This window comes from Mustela nigripes, chromosome 2 (genome assembly GCF_022355385.1).
Source record: "Mustela nigripes isolate SB6536 chromosome 2, MUSNIG.SB6536, whole genome shotgun sequence".
In the NCBI taxonomy this organism is placed as follows: Eukaryota; Metazoa; Chordata; class Mammalia; order Carnivora; family Mustelidae; genus Mustela; species Mustela nigripes.
The window spans coordinates 183,752,737-183,770,221 of NC_081558.1; the positions used below are offsets into that span (position 1 = coordinate 183,752,737).

General features: G+C 34.8%; 1 non-coding gene across 1 annotated transcript; it reads left to right on the forward strand.

Moving 5' to 3' along the window:
* The first annotated feature begins 17,002 nt into the window (after nt 1–17,002).
* LOC132012630 (U4 spliceosomal RNA) lies at nt 17,003–17,143 on the forward strand. The gene has a single exon (XR_009402641.1). It is a non-coding gene; the product is annotated as a U4 spliceosomal RNA (small nuclear RNA).
* The last annotated feature ends 342 nt before the right edge of the window (nt 17,144–17,485 follow it).

The window sequence follows — 17,485 nt, forward strand, 5'->3', positions numbered from 1 at the left end:
ATCACAGTAGGTCATGCCATATTGAAAAAAATGAGCACCTCCCACTCCTCCAATAAGTTTCCCTATATTTACCTTGTTTTTTAGTTTTCTTGAACATTTAAGCTAAGAGTATGTTTAATTTTGGTGAGTAATACTAACAAAAAACTCTCAATGCCAGTAATTTTTAAATCTAAATATTAAAAGCCCCGATTTTATCATAAAGTAATTAGAATTATTTTATTCCATTGATAAAAACAGCATAACTATATCTCCTTCCCTAAAATAAAATAGTTATTAAAATAAGATAGCACTAGTTTGCAATTGCCCATTGGTTTGATTCCCCAAAACTGTTGAAAAAGACAAATGAAAATAGTTCAAAAAATGATACGTGATTTAGATTTCATCAGTTTTAACCAACTTTTACCTGTACTCACAAGCCTATGGAACTCAATCGCTTCAGTGTTCAACTTGACACAGGCACTATATACTAGAGAGAGGGAAGGAGTTTCATTACCCATTTATTATTTTTACAGTTCAATATTTCTGTCGAGTGCCTAACTTCCATAGTGAGAAGCACTGCAAAGAATCATAGATCAGTGCCACAGACAGGAATATGACCTAGGAATACCAACCAGATTTGTTCTGTTTTGGTTTTTGTTTTCATAATTTTTACCTGCCTTAAGCTTCCCTCTACTTCTCCCTACAGAATATTATTCCTTTCATTTATTTAAAAGATAAATAAATGTGGGGCACCTGGATGGCTCAGTGGGTTGAGCCTCTGCCTTCTGCTCAGGTCATGATCTCAGGGTCCTGGGACGGAGCCCCACTTCAGGCTTTCTGCTCAGCAGGGGACCTTTACACCCCTCACCCTCTGCCTGCCTCTCTGCCTACTTGTGATCTCTGTCTCTGTCAAATAAATAAATAAAATCTTTTAAAAAATAAAAGATAAATAAATCTTGCTTATTACCAGGTGCAACTCATGGGTTTTCTGTGTGATAAAAATGGAATCTATGAAAGATAGTTTAAAAAAAACTACAAACTCATAAATGATACTGTTAGGTTTATATTTTTGTCATCATAGTTAATTATGATATAGAAACCACTAAGTAAGTTACCAGTTATCAACCTCCTAAAAACATCCAATAAAAAGGATGTCCATCAGGCTTGAAAATAATTCCTTCTGCTGTATAGCATGAAAAAAAAAAAAAAAGAGGGGGAAACTTATCAGTTCAACAAAATCAAACATAGAAGTAAATTACAAGGAGAATTCATGGTAAAATAACAATATATAATGTGAAGCTATAAAATAACAAACCTGACACCATGACTAATATTTTGCTTTTCTTTGTTTCTAAACTACTGAAGAAATAATATAAATTGTGATGATCATGAATTATCTGAAAAGGAAAGATGAATATTTCTAAGTTTTCATCTAATGTGACAAAATTTTTATACAGTTGGCACTGCATTTTTACTGAAACTCTCAAAGTTTGACTCACAGAACATTATTTTCATTTGGTTTTGAGTCCTTGACCTCCTATTTTTCTTTCAGATCTCTCTGACCCCTTATTTTTTTAGAATGTCTAAGGATTTAATCCTGTGTAGCTGCTATGCAGATTTATTTTCATGATGGTCTTCTAAATGTTTTCTATAAAACTGTTTTTTGTGTTAGTGTGTGTGAAAATGCAGATACCCTTAAATTAGTTGATTGTGAAATCAATTTAATGTATAAAGACAAGCAAGCTTTAATGAAAGTTTGAAATGATCAGGAAAAAAAAAAATAGATCAAACCCAAAGTGGTACTTCAAAGAACAAGTAAAATAGTTCAGAATATGGGGGGAAATATTTGAAAATCATATATTTGATAAAGGACTATTATCTAGAACATATAAAGATGTATATAGAACTCTTAACAAAAAAAAAAAAAAAAACGGAAAAGGGAAAGTCAATTAAAAATATTCAGGGAGATGTTAGCATTATGGCAGCATAAATCATTTCCATTTTCTCTTGCCTTCAGTTCATAATGAGTTGGACATCTGTAACCAAAAATGAGTGCCCTGTGCACAACATAATAGGATACCCAAGACATGTATCCATCTGTGAACCTGAAGTGGATTTGACTTCAGAGGAAGCTGCAGAGTGAGAAAAGACAGGGACAATCTGGCAATAGGCCAGCATGGCCTCCCTGGAAGAGGAGGTAGAATGTGAAGGCAGTGTGTAGGATAGGTCTGTCTAGCTATGTGAACTGTAGCTGAATGGACCCAATGCTCTGAGGAGAGACTCCAGTGGCTGTGGGGAGGAAGAGGAAGGAAAAGTAGACGGATAAAGAGAATTGAAGTAAAGTGTTTCCTATTGTCTGCTCCAGGAATCTGGCAAGAGGACTACCACGGATCACTGGGATGCTCTCGTGCAAAGATAGAGGATCCACCTACCAGGCCAAGGAAATATCAAAAACTCCAAATGTTAAGTATATACCTTCCTCCACTTTTCCCTCCTCTGTCTCCCAAGAGCTGTTTTGTTTGTTTGTTTGTTTGTTGTTTTGTTTTTCCCCCCACACACTCCAACCTTAACAGCCAGTCAGTGCTGCTAAATGAAACAAAAAAACGTATGATATAGAGTCACCTCTTCTGGAAAACAAAAGGAAGGCTTCTAACTACCAACTTGTTGAGCTGTTAGAATTGAAGTAAGCAAAACCTTTCTTCAATAAGAAAGGCTTTTCTATTTTAAATGCTACAACAGAAGTACTTTTCATCAGACACTATGAAAAATGGTAATAAGGTATTTCAAAAAGAAAAACTCAATTCCCATTAACTGAATCCAAAAACATGAATTATTATAATGTGACAAATAATTCAATATAGCTGTAATGAAGATATTCAGGAGCTACAAGAAAACTTAGAAAGATAATACAATGACCTCAGTAGTAAAATTAATGAACAGAAGGAGTCCTTTATCAAAGTATTGAAATTCCAAAGAAGAACCAAACAGAAATTGTGGAGGTAAAGAACTGAATAAGTAGGATGAAGAATGCATTATAATGCATCAGAAGTACAGCAGGTAAGGTGGGAGAAAGAATAAGTGAGTTTGAAGATAGAAATGTAGAAATGATAACTGTTTTCTTTGCTGTGCAAAAGTTTTTGATCTTGATAAAATCCCAATAGTTCATTTTTGCCCTTGCTTCCCTTGCCTTTGGCGATGTTCCTAGGAAGATGTTGCTGTGGCTGAGGTCGAAGAGGTTGCTGCCTGTGTTCTTCTCAAGGATTTTGATGGATTCCTTTCTCACATTGAGGTCATTCATCCATTTTGAGTCTATTTTCATGTGTGGTGTAAGGAAATGGTCCAATTTCATTTTTCTGCATGTGGCTGTCCAATTCTCCCAACACCATTAATTAGCACTACTGGGTATTTACCCTAAAGATACAAATGTAGTGATCTGAAGGGGCACATGCACCGGAATGTTTATAGCAGCAATGTCTACAATACCAAACTATGGAAAGAAACTAGATGTCCATCAACAGAAGAATGGATAAAGAAGATGTGGTATATATACACAATGGAATACTATGCAGCCATCAAAAGAAATGAAATCTTGGCATTTGCGACAACATGGATGGAACTAGATAGAGGATATCATGCTTAGTGAAATAAGTCAAGCGGATTAAGACAACTATCATATGATCTCCCTGATATGAGGAAGTGGAGATGCAACATGGGGGCTTAAGGGGGTAGGAGAAGAATAAATGAAGCAAGATGAGATTGGGAGGGAGACAAACCATAAGTGACTCTTAATCTCACAAAATGAACTGAGGGTTGCTGGGGGGAGGGGGGTTAGGAGAAGGGGGGTGGGGTTATGGACATTGGGGAGGGTATGTGCTATGGTGAGTGCTGTGAAGTGTGTAAACCCGAGAATTCACAGACCTGTACCCCTGGGGATAAAAATATATTATATGTTTATAAAAAATAAATAAAAAATGTTTTTAAAAAGTTAATTATAAAAAAAAGTAATGTAGAAATGATTCAGGTATAAGAGGAGAGAGAATTAGGATTTAAAAAGTGAAAAAAAACATTATAAGAACTATTTGACTCCATCAAAAAAGAGAAAATAATTTTAATGGGTATTCTAGAAGGAGAAGATAGGAGGAAGAAGAGAGTGTATTTAAAGCAATAATAGCTGAGAACTTTCCAAACTTGAGGAAGGAACTTGATATACAAGTCCATGAAGCTAGTAGAACACCTTATTATTTCAGTGCAAAAAGATCATCTCCAAGACATACTACATAAAAATTGTTAAAAGTCAATGCTAAATAAATAAAGTTAAAAGACGCCAGGGAAATAAAGATGGTAAGAAACAAAGAAATATCCTACACCCTTAAGCTATTGACAGATTTCTCAGCAGAAACACTACATGCCATGAAAGAGTGCAATGGCACATTCAAAATAATAAAAGATAAAAACTATCAGTTAAAAATACTCTACCCAGCAAAATTATCTGTTAATATTAAAGGAGACATAAAGGTTTTCACAGATATACAAAAGCTGATGGAGTTCAGAATCACAAGTCCTGCCTTAAAAAACATGCTGAAACGAGATCATCAAGGTGAAAGAAAAAGATGAAAGTACACAAATCTCCAACTAAGATGATAAACAGAATTAGAAAACTGTAATTTTTAGAAGAGTACATTAAACTCTCAATTAAGCATAAAGATTAAAGGAAAACACATTAAAATAATTATATAGCTACTACAACTGGACAATGAAATCACAGCATAAAAGAGATAATTTATGAAATAAATATATAAAATGGTAATGGTAAAATAATAGAAATTTTATAAGCAATTAATATAAGTTCCTCTAAGCAAAAAGGACTATTTTACCTATAAGATATTTTCTGTATACTTCATGGTAACCACAAAGAAAAATCTAGAGCAAAGATAGGAAACAAAAGAAAGGGGAAAATAAGCAAGTCACCTTGGCATACCACCAACTTAAAAAGTCAGACAGAAACAGAAGGAAAACCGAATAATGGCAAGACAGGATAATCAGAATATTGGAGATAAAATGGCAGTAGTAAATCCCTACACACTGATAATCACCATAAATGTGCATGAATTGAACTCATAAAATCATGGAAGGCTGGATGGATAAAAAAAAAAAAAAAAAAAAAGTGAGACCCAAGTTTATGCTGACTATAGGAGACTACCCATTTCAGCTTTAAAAACACAAGTCTCAAAACGAAAGATGGAAGATGATATACCAAGCAAGCAGAAACCAAAAGGAGCCATACTTCTATCAAAGTATACTTCAAGCCAAAAAGGGTAACAAGAAACAAAGAAGGTTATTATATAATGATAAAGGGATGAGAATCTCAAAAAGCTATAAAAATTGTAAATATATGTATAGCCAGTATCAGAGCATCAAAACATATTAAAAAAATAATAACAGATCTTAAGGGAGAAAAAAAAACACAAATAATTGTGTAATTATTGTAAGTAATTCAATAACTCACTATCATCAATGGATAGATTGTGCAGTGAAAATGAATAAGGAAAGGTTGAATCTGAATCATACTTCAAAACAAATGTACCTAATAGGCATTTAAGAACATTCCAACCAACAACAGCAGTGTACACATTCTTCTCAAGTACACATAGAACATTCTCCAACATACATCATGAGATAGACCACAAATCAAATCTTAGGAAATGAAAATGACTGAATTCAAACCAACTATCTTCTCTGATGGCAATATTAGAAATTAACAATAAAAGGAAAGTTAGAAGATACACATATATGTGAAAAATACACAAACACACTTCTTTTTTTTTTTTTAAAGATTTTATTTATTTATTTGACAGAGAGAAATCACAAGTAGATGGAGAGGCAGGCAGAGAGAGAGAGGGGGAAGCAGGCTCCCCGCTGAGCAGAGAGCCCGATGCGGGACTCGATCCCAGGAGATCATGACCTGAGCCGAAGGCAGCGGCTTAACCCACTGAGCCACCCAGGTGCCCCACAAACACACTTCTAGTCAACCACTAGGTCAAAGAAGAAATCAAAAGGGAACAGAAAAATTACCTTGAAAGAAATAAAAATGGAAATATAACATATTAAATATTGTGGGATATAGCTAAAGCAGTTCTGAGGGGAAAATGTATGGTAATACATTTAAAAAACCTAAATTTACACCTCAAGAAATTAGAAAAACACTGACAAATTAGGCCTGGGATCGAGCCCTGCATCGGGCTCTCTGCTCATCAGGGAGCCTGCTTCATCCTCTCTCTCTGCCTGCCTCTCTGCCTGCTTGTGTCTCTGTCAAATAAATAAATAAAATCTTTAAAAAAAATGAATTAATGAGTTAACCAAGAACTTAAAAAATAAATATAAAAAATACATGAAACAAATAAAAATGAAAACAACAGTCAACAACCTTTGGGATGTAGCAAAAGCAGTCATAAGGAGCAAGTATATAGCCATACAGGTCTACCTGAAGAAGCAAGAAAAATCTCAAATACAGAACCTAAACTTACATCTCAAGGAGCTTGAAAAAACAATGAGTGAAGCTTAAAGCTAGCAGAGGAAGGAAAATAGTAGATTAGAGAAGAACTAAATGATAGAGGAGTGACAACAAAAGAGCAGAACAGATCAGTGAAACTAGGAGCTAGAAACTGTTCCTTTTTTTTTTTCTTTTAAGAATTGATAAAATTGACAAAACCCTAGCCAGACTTATAAAAACAAAAGAGAAAGGACCCAAATAAATAAAATTATGAGTGAGAAGAGAAATCATAACCAATATCACAGAAATGCAAACAATTATAAGAGAATATTGAAAGAAATTATATGCTAACAAATTGGGCAATCATGAAGAAATGGATAAATTCTAGAAATTTATAAATGACTAAAACTGAAACAGAAAGAAATAAACATTTAAAAAACCCATAACCAATAAAGAAATTAAATTGATAATCAAAAATCTCCCAACAAACAAAAACCCAGGGCCAGATGGTTTCCCAGAGGAATTCTACCAAATATTTGAAAGAGAGTTAAGAGAATTACAGACCACATCCCTGATGAACATGGATGCAAAAATTCTCAACAAGATACTACCAAATATTGGTACATTAAAAGAATCATTCACCACAGTCAAGTGAGATTTATTCCTGAGGTGCAAGTGTGGTTCTACATTCACAAGTCAGTCAAAGTGATACACCACATTAATAAAAGAAAGGATGGGAACCACATGTTCCTTCCAATAGATGCAGAAAAAAACACGTGACAAAGTTACAACATCCATTCATGATAAAAACCCTCAACAAAGTAGGGATGGAGGCAATATACCTCAACATCATAAAGGCCACATATCAAAACCCACAGTGAATATCATCCTCAATAACCGAAAACAGAACTTTTCCTCTATAGTCAGGAAAAAGACAGGGATGTCCACCCTCACCACAGTTATTTAACATAGAACTGGAAGTCCTAGCTTCAACAATCAAACAGCAAAAAGAAAAGGGAAATAAATTGGAAGGAAGAAGTCAAACATTCTTTTCACAGATGACATGATACTCTAGGTAGAACCACCACCCCCCAAAAAAGAAAGAAAATCCAAAAGACATCACCAAAATTGCTAGAACTGATACACAGATTCAGCAAAGTCATAGGATACAAAATTAACATACAGAAATCTTTTGCATTTTTATGACAATAATGAAGCAGTGGAAAGAGAAATCAAGGAATTGATCCCATTTACAACAACACCCAAATCCATAAGATCCTAGGAATAAACCTAATCAAAGAGGTAACAGATCTGTACTCTGAAAACTATAAAACGCTGATGAAAGAATATGAAGATGACACAAAGAAATGGAAAGATAGTCCATGCTCATGGACTGGAAGAATGAATACTGTTCAAATATCTCTACTACCAAAAGCAATCTACACATTTAACACAATCCTCCCCAAAATACCACCAGCATTTTTAACAGAGTGAGAACAAACAATCCTAAAAGTTGTATGGGACCGCAGTAAAATCCCAAATAGCCAAAGCAATCTTGAAAAAGAGAAGCAAAGCTAGAGGGATCAGAATTCTGGACTTTAAGCTATATTATAAAGCTGTAGTCTTCAAGACATTACAGTACTGGCACAAATGTAGACACATAGATCAATGGAGCAGAACACAAACCCAGAAATGAATCCACAACTAAATGGTCAATTAGACTTCAACAAAGCAAGAAAGAATATCCAGTGGGGAAAACAAAAACAAAACCAAAACACAACAACAAAACAAAACAAACAAAAAAACAAAACGAAAACCAAAACCAAAAACAGTCTCTTCAACAAATGGTGTTTTGGAAAAACTGGATAACAACATGCAGAGAAACAAACTGGACCACTTTCTGACACCAAACACAAAAATAAATTCAAAATGGGTGAAAGACCTTAATTTGAGACAGAAAGCCATAAAAATGCTAGAGGATAACACAGGCAGTAATCTCTTTAACACTGGCTGTAATGGCATTATTAAATACATCCTCTGAGGCAAGGGAAACAAAAGCAAAAATTATCTTTTGGGACTTCATCAAGACAAAAATCCACACAGCAAAAACAAAACAAAACAAAACAAAACAAAAACAAAAAAACAAAAAAACTAAAAACTAGAAGCAAGTTTTGGAATAGGAGAAGATTTGCAAATGACATATCGGATAAAGGCTTATTATGCAAAATATGTAAAGAACTTATCAAACTCAACCCCAAATTCAAATATTCCAGTTAAGAAATGGGCAGAAGACATGAATAGACATTTTTTCTAAAGACATCCAGATGGCAAACAGACACGTGAAAATATACTCAACATCAATCATCATCAGGGAAATATAAACAAAACTACAGTGAGATATCACCTCACTGTAAGAATAGCTAAAATTAACTACAAAGGAAACAACAGATGTTGGTGAGGATGGGGAGAAAGGGTAACCCTCTTACACTTTTACGAGAATGCAAACTGGTGCAGCCATACTCTGGAAAACAGTGTGAAGTTTCCTCAAAAAGTTAAAAATAGAACTATCTTATGATCCAGCAATTGCACCACTATGTATTTGCCCATAGGATAAAAAAATCCAGGTTTGAAGGCATACATGTACTTTGATGTTTATACCAGCATTATCAGCAATAGCCAAATTATGGGAAGAACTCAAATGTCCATCAACTAAAGAAGAGGTGGTAATGGAATGTTATGCAGCCATCAAAAAGAATGAAATTTTGTCATTTGCAATGATGTGGATGGATCTAGAGTATATTATGCTTAGTGAAATAAGTCAGTCAAAGAAAGACAAATACCATATGATTTCACTTATATGTAGAATTTAAGAAATGAGATCTAGGGGGGCGGGTGGTGTTGGTGCCTGGGTGGCTCAACTGATTAAGTATTTGCCTTCATCTCAGATCATGAACTCAGGGTCCTGGGATCAAGGCACACACTTGAGCTCTCTCTTACTATATCTCTCTCCCTTTTCTCTCTCTCTCAAGTAAATACAATCTTTAAAAAAAGAAATGAAACAGAGGAACGGAGGAAAAGAGGCAAAACAAAAACAGACTCTTAACTGTGGAAAATAGACTGAGGGCTGCTGGAGGGGGAATGGTTTAAATGGGTGATGGGTATTAAGGAGGGCACTTGTGATAAGCACTGGGTGTGGAATGTAAGTGATGAATCAATAAATTCTACTCCTGAAACTAATATTATACTATATGATAGTTGGAATTTAAATGAAAACTTGAAATAAAATAAACAATAACAATAGCAATAACAACAACAATAATAATAATAATTAATAGATGGATAAAAGAAACTATCAAATTCCCCAAGTTATTGATCCACATGATTAATAGACACCTTGAATTTATATTTTGAATTCGATTTTCTCAATAAAAATAAAAATATAAAGGGGCAGCTGTGTGGCTCCGTGGGTTAAAGCCTCTGCCTTCTGCTCGGGTCATGATCTCAGGGTCCTGAGATTGAGCCCTGAATTGTGCTTTCTGCTCAGCAGGGAGTCTGCTTCCCCCTCTCTCTGCCTGCCTCTCTGCCTACTGTGTTCTCTGTCTGTCAAATAAATAAATAAAATCTTTAAAAATAAAATAAAAGTAATGTAAAAAATAAAAAACAAAACTAATAAGATTGGCATACTTCAGGCTTTCTAGATTTAGTAAATTACAGCTTTATTTTGCTAGTTTTAAGTCAAAATCTTGAAGTTATTGCTTGCTTCTATTCTACCATATCCTCAAGGCAAACAAATGTTCAAAAAATATCTATTTTTAAAAATGGAGATATAATTCTCATAACATATAATTCATCATTTCAAATTATACAGTTGAGTGGGTTTTGGTGTACTCACAAAGTTATGCAACCATCACCATTGTTCAATTACAGAACATTTTTATCCGCAAAATAAATAAAAACAAAATAAAAAACTTAGTTCCAGAAAGGACATTCTTTTCTTCTTCCTGGCTTCAAGGAAAACTCCAGTCTTGAACCATTATTTCTACCTTATCTGTGAGTTTTTCCTTGATGTCTTTTATTAGGTTGGGGAAATTTCCTTTTTTTCCTAGTGGTTAGAGTGTTTTTATCAAAGAGTAGTGTGGTGTTTTATCAAAAATTTTTGCACCTATTGAGATGAGTATGTGTTCTTTGTGTTTTGGTTTGTTTGCTGTTTTTTTTTTTTTTTAATTCATATTCGCACTACTTTTCAGCAACTCCACAAGTACCACCTGGATCCAACTATTATTTTTATTTTATTTTATTTTATTTTTTTAAAGATTTATTTATTTGACAGAGAGAAATCACAAGTAGACAGAGAGGCAGCCAGAGAGAGAGAGAGAGGGAAGCAGGCTCCCTGCTGAGCAGAGAGCCCGATGCGGGACTCGATCCCAGGACCCTGAGATCATGACCTGAGCCGAAGGCAGTGGCTTAATCCACTGAGCCACCCAGGCGCCCCTGGATCCAACTATTATTATTTCTACACATATAATGACAATAGCCCAATAAATAGACTTCCTTCTATTCTCTTATCCCATTACAGTGTAATCCTCAAACCATACCCAATGTTCTTCTAAAACGTAAATTACATTATGTTACTCTTTTGCTCCAAACTTCCAGTGACTTCCCTCCCATAGAGTAAAATCCAAGTTCCTTACCATGACCTGAAGGAGCTGTTTGCACATCTTGCCACTTTCATTCTCATAACTAATATCATACAACTTGTCTGAAACACTGTTTTGCAAAGCTATTTGTGGCATTATTATTCAGGAGTCATTTGTTGGACATTTAATAAATGCAAAACACCCATGACAACTCTTAAAAAAGTTATAAAAGAAGTCCCAGATTCTAGGCTTAAAATATTTTAAGTTTTTTTTTTAAGGAATTACATATACAAACAACAGTTGTAAAAAATTTTTAAAAATCGGTATGCTACAAACAAGCAAAGACAAAATATTCAGTGAGGTCACAAGTAATATCCTATGCATAATAATTTTAAATAATGTTTCAAATATCAAAATTTTACATGCTTTTGGGAAATCAACTAAATGAATGAGAGAAATGTAGCAAAATATATAACACAAAGTAATGCTCAGAACACATTCATTACTATGATTTCTCTACATGACTTCTACAAAAACCATTTCCAGAAAACAATTAAGAATATCATTAATGAGAACATATACCAGACTAAAATTATTTAATATATATTGTTATATAGACAAATCAGAGGATATTGGTTGTGCTATTAATTGACCTTTCTCTATGTGGCATATTGGATAAGGAGAGTATTTTAATGCAATGATAATGTAAATTTATACTTCACTTTCAGAGCAATGTTTCAATATTTAGAAAATGTTCATATTTCAGTTTAATAGATTAAAATGAGCAGAGTTGTAGTAGCAGCATAAATGAAAAGGAACATTCATTTGTATGTAGCATCTACACTGTAATTTTGGCTAAAATGAATGTTACTTGAGCTGAATGAAAATTTGGATTAGAATTGATTATCTGATTTGCAAAACAAATGATTATGATGAAATATTAGTAAAGATATCTTGAATGAGCCAAGTGGAAGAAATTGAGTAAATAAGAGTTGTGAGGTTTAGATAAAGTACCTATGGTCAATAAGAAGGGCCATTCTTAAGATTATACATTATGCATACAGAATTATCACAACAAAAATGGATTTTAGATGACTATATGCACCAAGTTTTTGCTTCTTTGCACATGGATTGTCCTTTTGCTGGACTTGCCTTGGCAAAACAAAGTTGATTCTTACTAACAAATGTGAGGTTATGGTGTTGGTCCAGGTCATAGAGTTTATAGAATGCAGATGGGTATTGCCATGTTGATAAACAACAAAGGGTTGACTATGTAAGTATCATAACAATGATCTGTCCTAGAGCCATCTGCCATTGTTTCCAGATGGACCTCTAGGACTCATCAGAGCTTCAAAGTAGTAACTCTTCTCTTACTATTCCAACTGCTATAATAGAATCTGCTGTTATTTCCACACCAACAGTCTTCAGAAAGTTTCCCTTTAAAATATGTTTTCCAGGGACTGAAGTGGGCACTGTTACCATTTTACTTTTCTCCCTTAATTCACATTGGAAGTTGTGTGGGAAGTTGATCATGAAATGGAAAGACCAATAATAAAAAAGTTACCTAAAGTATGGGAAGATAGACATGTTTTTGTGTGTGTATATGCATTTGAGTGTACAAGTATACACACACCATGCATTATATTCTTAGAGCATTAGAAATTAGGGATTTTCGTTATTAAGGGTAGCTCCTCTAGTTATTCACAGAGAAATGTAGTCCAATAACTATCTTTGAAATCCCATAAAATATAAGTAATACCATGCTAACTTTTTGAATACCTAGATTAAAAAAGACATTAAAGGAAATCATTTAAATAAAATAAAGTTGAAAATATTAGAAAGATACAGCTACCCTCTCTGAAAAATAACATTATAGCCTTTTAGGTCTAATATTAAATTATAATCATAGATTTTCAAAAGCTTATATTTCAAAATGATTCTTAGATAAAATCAATATTAAGATTTTCAACAATACTTCTGAGAGAAACTAAATTCACTTGCTGCAAAGGTAACAGAATGCAAGGAAATGAACATATCATTGACTGATTTTACAATTGAATAGTCATTTTTTTTCCTATTACATGAAGAATTGACAACTCTTTAAATCAAATGATAGATAATGATGAGAATAACTATTTAAATTAGACAATTCTGGGATTATCTAGTTAAAATATCTTGCAGACAAAAAAAAAAAAATCCTACTTCTTTGAGTTTTATACATAAGTGGAAAACCATTTAAATCCAAAAAGACCAGAAGATGACAACTTCTAAATGAAGCCCTTAAGAGTTGTTTGAGGAAAACTTGGAAAGGAAGTAACTTCATCTCTTAGACCATATCAATACCATCTGGATGAAAAGGTTTTTCTTGTTGTTGCTGTTGTTCTTTTGTTTTGTTTTGTTTTTTAAGGAAAGTAAAATAAAGCTTAAAAAAGAAAGAAACATTGTTTTGTTTGTGACAAAGTTGATATAAAAGAAGCCATTTTTAAAAGTGACAGTAGCATCCAAACAACAAAACATGTATAAGACATTTGCATTCAATGTTCCCAAAGGGTTTTAATTAAAATTCTAAGGTACTATTTAATGAAATTATTAATGCTTTTTAAATAAACCAGTATTGGAGTCATATTAAAAATAATTTTCTTGGTATAAGATTTTAAAATATTTTAAAATGCCTTTCAAATATTTTGTGTGGAACATTGGCAAAGATAAAATGATGCATTTTTTTTCCTTTTTGGAAACAAATATAAAACAATATTTTGAAAGAAAATGTAAGTTTTAACAGCTATTTTGATTGTAATACATTGCTTTAATAAGACATTTATGCATGATTTATGACCCATCAATGATTGCTGTTTCTTAGATTCAAATATTTTACACAATATGTATATGTGCTTCTCATCATGTAATTGGCACAAAACTCAATTTTTCAGGGAAGTGAATTGACAGTGTAGAAAAATGGGTAATAAAATATTAAATCTTCTGTACATATATACACAGCCACTATATTAATATGTAGATTTTGGTGTGTGTTGTTTTGAGTCTTATTTATATACAAAGGATTAAATACAGAAAGGAGATGGAAAGACATGGAAAAAATAAGTTATAAGTAATATGCAGGTTTATTTTTAGACTTTTAAATTTAATAGCATGCAGTTTTTTTACCATGTATTTAAAGATATTAAATATATCATTTATCATTTAGGTTATTTCCAGTCAGAAATTATTTTTCTAAGGATAAATTAAAATATAAAATATTTTTATTTTATGAAAGAAAATGGCTTTGAACTTGAATCTGAAGCAGACAAAATGGATTGAAAAAAAACAGCATAACAAAATTTTTATTGAGAGAAAAGAGTGTTAGAGCATGAACTTGTTTTTTTTTTTTTTTTTTTTTAAGATTTTTATTTATTTATTTGACAGAGAGAGATCACAAGTAAGCAGAGAGGCAGGCAGAGAGAGAGAGAGGAGGAAGCAGGCTCCCTGCTGAGCAGAGAGCCCGATGTGGGACTCGATCCCAGGACCCTGAGATCATGACCTGAGCCGAAGGCAGTGGCTTAACCCACTGAGCCACCCAGGTGCCCCATAAGAGCATGAACTTAATAAAGACTTATTAGGGACTCATATGCTGAGGAGTAATAAGGGGAAAATGTGGTTTATTAGGCAATGGCAATGAAAGAAAATTTTATATTAGACTATTTTGAAAAGTGTTGGTAAAAATGTATATATTTATCTAAAGTAGGTTTCTCTGGTTGTGAGGGTGATTGGAAGTTACTATAAGCAGTGGTGGATCTGAAACTTGAAGGGAAAGCAACAGTTTCTGAAAGTGTTTATTTTCTGGAGATGAAGCTAGAGGAAGAGTTTTGGAAGCACATAAAAAGAGATGTTAGATCTTGTTATGCCCAAGTTTTTATGTCTGAGAGAGGAGGAGCCAAGTGCCACTGCAATCACATGAGGGTTTATTTGACAAGCTTAAGCTTGGGCCCAAGTATACCTGACACAATGGAGCAGAGATTTGGACCCCAAACCAGATTACAGTCAGAGTTTTTAAAGCCAGAGTAGGGGTGACAGTAGGTGATTGGGCCACAACCACATCCTTATATTCTTGTGATTTATTAATGTTAAGCTATCCTACTTCTGACATGATTTATTATGACATCAGGCTATCCTACCCTTGACATGACTTATTAGTTCATTAAGCTATCCTACTCCTAACATGACTTATTACCTCATTAAGCTATCCGATTTCTAATTGTTTTTTGGTGTTTTGTTTTTAAAACTTCTGGTCAGTCTTCCTGGAGCCAGGGGTCATTTACTGGTCACAGAGACCTAAGATGGCTGCCAGGGCCAAGATGGCTGTACTTATGTCAAGGCTAGACTTGAGGTGGATACAGCCTTGTTTTTCTTGGCCTCCATATTTCCCCCTCCCAGAGGAACCTAAGGAAGGACCCAATCATGGGTCCCAGGGTGGTCTCAGCAACAAGGTCCAGTGGTTGGTATTACTGTCTGAGTACCATGAGCTGAACTCTACTGACTCTGTCTCTGACAAAAGATACTAATCTATTGATAATGCAGGGCCCGAAAGTAAGAAAGAGAAGGAGGATATATAACCTCTGCTGCAGAAACACATTCCCTGTCATGTTAGGTTAAATGGTTGGTGGGGATTGGCCCTGGCATGAAGGGAACATAGCATAAGGAACATTAGTGGGGTAAGTGAGAGCAGCACAGTCTTAGCTTTAGGGGATTGTCCTTGTCAGGCTGACTTTTCCATTCTGGTACAAAGTCCTTCAGAACAGTGTGTGGGTCAGCTGGCCGGACATGAGTGTAGTGGACCCAGGGAGTGTCGACCTTGAGAGCAGTGGGAGTGGTCAGGATCACCATGTAGGGTTCCTTCCAGCGAGGCTCCAAGTTTTCCACTTGGCGGAGGTGCATCCAAACCAAGTCCCTGGGTTGGTAAGGATGTGGCTCCAGCTCTGTGTCCATCTCAGTGTGAGCAGTTAGGATTCCTGCGTGGAATCACATCTAGACATCTGTATATGTCTAGACAGACAGTAATTTCTGCAGTGACTGGAGTACAGACTGATCAGCCATCATTAAGGAGGAGGGCCTGATACCCTGTCACTCTGGCATTTGTCATCCACCAGTCTGGTAAAGTCTGGAGAAGGCCCTCGATAGTGTGAGTGGTGGTCAAGATGAGATTTTAACTCAAAGTTAATTTACTTGCATCCTTGACTAGGAAGGCCGTGGCAGCAATTGTGAGGAGGCAAGGGGGAGCCCAGCTGCTACTGGATCTACTTTCTTGCTAAGATAGGCTACTGGCCTTTGCCAAGACCCCAGAGTCTGAGTCAAAACTCCTTTGGCCACCCCTGCCTCTTCATCCATATACAAGTGGAAGGGCTTAGTAACATCTGGGATGGCCAATGCTGGGGCACTCAGTTAGGCTGTTTGTAATTACCGAAATACTCCTTATATCTGGGGCTGACTGACTGGCAAAAGCAAGATCGTCTAAATGAGCTATCATGCAACTTCTCTGAAGTTTACCTCAAGTTGTCTAGCTTAGGCAAACAAAAATGAAAAATAATTAAATTTAGAATTTATCATCCATAAAGGTGTTATTAAAACATATTTTTTTCTCTCTAAAATAACCCTCATTTCCGGAGATAGCCAAATCAGGACTAATTCACTTGAAAAACAAGTCCATTTTTAACAAACTTAGCCTAATTATTTACATAAGCTCTGCAAGAACAGTTAAGTGTGATCATATAGATCTTTCAGAATCTGCTCTGCTGGAACTTCTTATAAGGAATCTCTAGGTTGAACTTTTAGTAGCCTCTCCAGGCCAGAAGCCAAGCCACATAGTTGCCATCAGACATGCCAGCAATACCTGTTGATTTGGGCGAGTTTTGCGCAGTGGCAGTATCGGAGCCAATGAGGTTTATCCGAGGCGCCATTATTGCTAATTGATTTGGGCAAATCCCTCTTCCTGAGGTTCCCAAAGTATCCTGCCAGGAAGTGACATTCTTTACTCACCTGGTGAGGCTGCTGGGAACTCGATAAGCAAGGTATCAGGCCAACAGTTCCAGAGGGCTTTATGGCTCCAGGTTTTATAAAGTCAACCTTAGTTCCTTTAAGCTGTCTGGTCATATCTGAGTCTTTTAAAATATGACATTCCAGTCAAAACCTAGGTAAAATAACCAGTGTTTCCAACGGTGTCCTGTTACAAGAAGAACAGGTTCTTTTTTTTTTCCCCTTGATAAGCTTAGAAATTATTTAATTAAAGTCAGCACCTAAGGTCACAAACACCTTAAAATTATATATTTTTTTTAAAATTTCTTTCCAGGGTAGCAGTATTCATTGTTTTTGCATCACACCCAGTGTTCCA